Source organism: Amphiprion ocellaris, chromosome 7 (genome assembly GCF_022539595.1).
Source record: "Amphiprion ocellaris isolate individual 3 ecotype Okinawa chromosome 7, ASM2253959v1, whole genome shotgun sequence".
NCBI classification, from domain to species: domain Eukaryota; kingdom Metazoa; phylum Chordata; class Actinopteri; family Pomacentridae; genus Amphiprion; species Amphiprion ocellaris.
In genome coordinates this window covers 23,941,220-23,947,248 of record NC_072772.1, presented here as the reverse complement: position 1 = coordinate 23,947,248, position 6,029 = coordinate 23,941,220, and the positions used below count along the sequence as shown (strand labels likewise).

The following is a 6,029-nucleotide window of genomic DNA, read 5'->3' as shown; positions in this document are numbered from 1 at the left end:
GGTTTAGTATTCTGGGCTGTAACATGATCTATTCTATGGCATTGAGAGAAGAGCTGAATACTGCTGTTGCTGTTCGTTCCAGTGATCACCTAATGGAAGTTATGTTTCCCAGTCCAGCACTGGTGTCAGACTGACTGCAGCTGAAACCTCCTCCTGCTCCAACCACGTGACGGTGGGAGTGTGTGGAGGTTCAATTCCCTTCCAAGAACCTCAGCTCAATTTTGCTGCTATAAAAAAAAATCTAACTTTTTGATTGCAGCAGATCGTTGCAGAGGCGCTGCATGAGTGTTGCGGAGACTGAGATCCCCCAGTGGAGAGCAGACTGCAGGAGCACAGGGGTGAGGCTGAGCAGGCAACAGGTAAGAATGAATGAAAACTCCTATTCGATGTAAAATATGAGCACGAAGCCCCATTTTCTGCTTCGACTGCTGCTTGTGGGGAAACAGTCACACCTCTTGTGTTTCCTGCAGTGAATCCCACGCAGGCTGTGGCCTGATGAGCATTGCGCACATGATGTCGAACTTGCATGTAAATATTTAGTTTTGCTTTTATCTCATGACCTGCCACATTCTCCGACACTGTCAGATGTTCAGCAGACTTTACAGGCTCTGAAGGGCCTTAGAATTTAGTGTAATTGCTTTCTGGCTAATTGAACTCATTGTGTAGTTGGCTCTGACTGAATAAGGGCGTTTGATGAGATACAAGCAGTCACATCATAATGAAGCTGCTGCAGAATTCTGCGGTGTGGACAGACACTCTCCGGGCCCTAGTTCTATCAACCAGCACACAGTAATGCAGAAGGCGACAAATATGAAAAGAATGAAATAAAATGAGTTGAGTTGGGATTAAATTCAACAGAGGATGTGATGTTTAGCGTGGCAGTGAGCAGGGTGAGAATGAAGCAGCTGCAGCTCAGTGCGCTGGGAGCAGTTGGAGAAAGTTGAGTGTCTGTCAGCAGCATGATCAGGCTGCTTGGAAAGGCAGCGGAGCAGAGCTGCAAACACACACACACACTCAGCCAAACGGTGACAAACGGTGGCCGTTCATTCGCTCATGTCACCAAGCAGATATGTAAGCCACGCTGGCACCTGATTTATTGATGCGCTGCAGACTCACGCTTCATTTACCGCAAAACCACAGACATATATTTCACCTGTGGATACAGCGAGGCCTCCGCGGCTCCATCCACCGCTGGAGGCTGCAGGAGGAGGCTGCTGGGCTAGTGTGTGCGGGCGGACACACACACACTCTGTGTCACAATATAACCTGCTCCTAGTGAATGTGGTTTTAAAGTGGTTTTATATTTACACGGCTGTCCGTGGAGCGCATCCAGAAGAAACTCAACTGCGTAAAAGTGCCGATACTTTCTTTTTCTTTTGTCCTTTTCTTTTCTTTGTTGTTGTTATTTTAAAGTTAACAAATGTCTAACTAACCACGTTTTTTATTTACTGTAAATCTGAATATTATTTTAGTAGTTTTGTTCTATTGGTTTGGAAAAATAACGATGTCCAAAGGCCCAGTTTTAATAAAAGAGGTTCAGAGACGAAGTTACTTCTGATCACATTAAAGAGCTAAAGCCACAGCCTGTATATACACACACCAGTGTATGGTTAAAATGCAATAAATAATCCGTGTTTGTTAATGTAACACGCTGACTGGGAGCACTACATATGGACGTATTGTTACTAATATATCAGTAACAGTCTGCTCCACTGGGTCCCGACACTGGATATTTGTTTCATTAAAACTTTTTAATAAACGAGATGTTCTCATTCTAATCTACTTAATCGCATATTTTACTGAGACGCATCCGTCTGTATTATAATTAGTCTAATATGGCTTTTAATTGTTTAATTGTGTTTCTTCCGCCGGTCACAGGCCGGTGTGTGATGGACAGACGGGCAGAATAATTTTTTTTACTGGGGTTGCGGTCTTTTGAGTTTTGCACTCTTTGTATCTTTTAGATTTCATGTTAACTACAGTTATTTCACGGATTCTCTTCGTGCTGCTCGGAGAATATTTGCTTTAGTTTATATCAGTGTTTTTGGGGCAGATCCTGGGGTGGCGCATTGGGAAGCATCCTTCCTAGAACCATCCTAAGGTTTGTGTTTTCACTGAATTAATTAGTGGTTGTTGGACTTAGTTTTGCATTTTAGCCTCATCTAAAACAGTGAGCAGTGTGTCGGCATCAGTTCAGGGGATGCAGTACGGCCTGTGGAGCTGAGCTCATGATGTGTTCAATGTTTCCAGAAGATTAATTACTAAAAACGTCTCCATTAAACGAAAGTAAAATTGCACAATGGTTGTTGATGCGGGGCTGAGAGGTTCGATAGTTGATGCAGCTGCTGGCGTTGGGAGTGTTAATGTGCAGTGAGGGGTTGTTGCTGAACAGTCAGCGGGGATCAGAGGAGTCTCCATGCGCTCAGGAGGCTTCTGTTCCCCGCCACAGCTCCAGGAGCAGCCGGTGTGAGAAGGAAGTGGGGACAGATCACTCTCTCCCTGCTGCTTTCACACGTCAAGGGGGCTGAGCAACCCTGTGTATAGCAATGTGTGTGTGTGTGTGTGTGTGTGTGTGTGTGTGTGTGTGTGTGTGTGTGTGTGTGTGTGTGTGTGGTTCCAAGAAAACACCCAACTGAGTTCCCCCTTCAGAGCTCAGAGAGCGCACTGCACAGGCGCAGAACGCAGCTCGGCGCTGGAGAAGCTGAAAGGCACTAAGGCAGCACAGCCGACCGACACACCGACACTTCCCAGCGGACAGCGGCCGCCAGAGTCCGGCTGGAGAGCAGGCAGGTTTAGTGGAAGTGCGCTGCGGGGAGAGAACACCCCGCTGCTGCAGGCCGAGGACCGAGCTGCGGTGCGCGGGATGGATTTAAGCAGATGATAGCTGACTGACTGAGGTACAGAGACGCGGCTGCGCTGCTCATTAGCTGCCGTGTTAATTGATTATCTGCTGATGCTCTACTTGCCTGTGAACAGCGAAGTGTGTCTGAGGAGAGGGAGGCTTAAAAACACACGCTGTCATCCTCCGTGGGTCGGTGATTAGAGCGTGTTCTCCCAGATCCAGCCTCAGAGAGGAGATGACAGCAGAGATGCAGCGGGAGGCTGTTTACTGAGGGACTTTCCTCTGTGCACATTTATTAGTACTTCTTTTAGTTTTTATCCTTTTTTACAGTAATCATATAATCCATACATATATGCTATGTTTTATTTTAAAAATATTATTATAACAACTTAATTTATAATATTAATAATTATTTATCATTATTTTTGGAATAATTCAAAACAGGATACGCTAAAGTTTCGATTGCTTAAATATTGGGCTGCGTTTAGACAATAACAGAATTGAAAGTAGATAAATAATGACGTAAATGTTATAAATATTAATTAAAAGTTATAATTCACAGCTACATTTTATTTCATTTGATATTTTTAATGGATGATGATGATGATGATTCTTTCCATGTTGGTTTTCTTACATTGTCCTCAAGCACTAAGGTGTTAGATGGTTGTTTCTCTGGACCAGCACCTCTGTGGCCACTCTGGGAGCTTCTGTGGCAGCAGGGCATTGCTTTTTATCTTGAGAATTTTTTAAAATGTTGTTAGATTGAATAGCAAACATGCTTTAATTTATTGTACATTTTTCCATTTGATATTTTTCTGTTAAAGGAGTTTATGTTTCTAGAGGCAGCAGCTGAGAGGTTTAAATATTGCCAGACTGTGCAGCTGATTAAAGCAGATGAAAGATCCATTTTCAACTGTTTTATTTACATATTTATCATGTAATATTGTTGGTTATTTAGATATAAAAGCCTTCACTGCTAATCCCCAGGCCTTCATGCTCAGGGACACAAAATGGCGGCAGACTGAAATTTATTAGCCTACATCTGTCTCACACACTTAACGCGCCTCATATCTTAGAAACAACACACATACACAACTCACAGGTTTTCTTTGGCTTTTGGCATTTCTCATTTACAACTCTTTGCTGCATTTTGTGCAGAGCTCTGGAAAGGATTTGAGTAATATGGTCAGTGCAGAATATCATGCACACTGGTGGCCACAGCGCAGGATTTCCACTACCTGCATGGGAAATAAGAGAGGAGCTTTACAACACTAAATATGCCAAGGAGCTATTGTTTTAAACCTTTTCTCAATGTGCAAGTTCTCATATTTATTCCCTGGAGTATTCAATATTTGCATAGTAAAGTATTTGTGACACTGTTTATTGCTGCTTCTTCTCTTTCTCCAAGTGCACTGTAATGTTATTATTATCAGCAGATTCATTTACAGCAAACACTCCTTTCAACACAAGCAGCAGCCATAAACCAGACTCCCTTTAGGATTGTACACATTGAAAAAGAACCATGCTGAAAATATAACTCAGAGATATCAGGATTTAGTTTTTAGTTCTTTACTTTTTAATGGTGTTATCTTTCCATGTGCAGACATACATGTCCAGAATATTTGTCAGATTGGCTGTCCAGGGTGGCAGAAACAGGGTTTGGCTCAAGCTGCTCAGTTAAACAGGTCTAGTGAAAGGATCAGACTTGTACTGTAAAAAAGCCTCTGTGGCTGTTTCTCTGTCAGCTCTTATCTTTATTAGCTTTCACAAATGTCTCCATCAGTTTACACTGGACGCCGCCTCTCCACTTTCATGGCTAAGAGAGTGGCCGTTCTGTGTTTACAGGCACACATCTCCAGTGTGCAACCCTGAGGAATGAACCGCTCTGGGCTCATAGGTGCAGGGAGACGGGAGCAACAGGTTTCAAAATGGTATACTTTGAGCAGTTTTTGCCTTATTTGATCACAAAATTGGTGCTTAATATAACTGGGATCACTATGAAGTTACAGGAGAGTGATGAGGACTTAAAGTCAATCTGAAATACTGCAGCTAAAACATGATCTGATAGACAAAGTGTAGTTAACATGTCAGTTTGAAGTGTTGTAATGCTAATAAATTAATGCAACAAAAAACATTTTAAATAAAACACATGTGACTGAGGCTAAAATAATTTAGTTCATCTATCAGCAGTAGTTCCAGCATCATTGTGAGCAGCATTCAGAAAACAGTGTGTTCAGTCTGGATGACACCCTGGAGGGACGGAGGCAGACATGAAGCTCGTAGCAGCAGGAAGAGACACAGACACAGATGGAGGTTATGAAGCAGTGTGGAAGACAGTCTGCAGTGATTCTGCACATGTGACAGACAGGGGGACATATGACCGTCAGCGTCATGATAAACACATTCTCCATAGTGACTCACATGTTAGTTTCACCTCACTGAACTGGTCCTGTTAACAGCAACAATCCTTCCTCACCGTGATTCATGTTTGAATCAGGATTCAGATTATTGTCTCGGTTTTTCTGTGTATCACACCAAATCACAGACATTCTTTTACCAAGCTGCAGCTGCATTTTTACTATGGCTGTGATCACTGTACAGTATGTCAGTGTGATTTGCTGCCGAGGTTTTGACACAGAGTCTCGTCCTGAGCCTTTGACTCACTGACCGCCTGTCACAGAGCTAAACAGTTCTGAGACTGTATGGGTTCACATGAGACCGTCACCACAGGATTTACTGATCTATGATTAACAGGGAGAAAAATCATATAAACGATATATAGAGTTTTTTCTTCAGTCTGAAATATTCACCTATGATTTTGCCATATATTTACTTTTCAGCCAATTTTATGTCTTCATCCAATAATAATAATAATCTAAATAGCTATTTTCCAGCTTCAGTGCCTCTGGCAGACTCTCTAAACAACAACAGCAGCTGGTACCTGGACACCCTGTACAATCCAAACAAATGACCTCGTCCTCACTGAAGAAACATACACACTAGTATTACAAACATACGGTGATGCCGCTGAGCAGAGAAAGCAGTTCACTGCATTTTTATGTCAACTTTTAAAACTGAGACATTTCTAATTCTTCAGCTTGGCTCTTGTTTTTATCAGAACAGCTTAGCAGCAGAGACAGAGTAAGAAGTAAGACAGGCTTTCATTTCATTTTTACAAACTACAATC

General features: G+C 42.6%; 1 protein-coding gene across 3 annotated transcripts in view; it reads left to right on the top strand.

Annotated features, from left to right (window-relative positions):
- The first annotated feature begins 200 nt into the window (after positions 1-200).
- Positions 201-6,029, top strand: part of tbx4 (T-box transcription factor 4) — a 29,668-nt gene continuing 23,839 nt past the window's right edge. Inside the window, exon 1 of one of the 3 annotated variants that reach the window (XM_035956843.2) lies at positions 201-359. The gene's annotated coding sequence lies outside the window, so the exon portion shown is untranslated. Of the gene's footprint in view, positions 360-2,649; positions 2,898-6,029 lie in introns of those variants that run through there. The other 2 variants (XM_035956842.2, XM_023289336.3) reach the window with 2 other exon arrangements.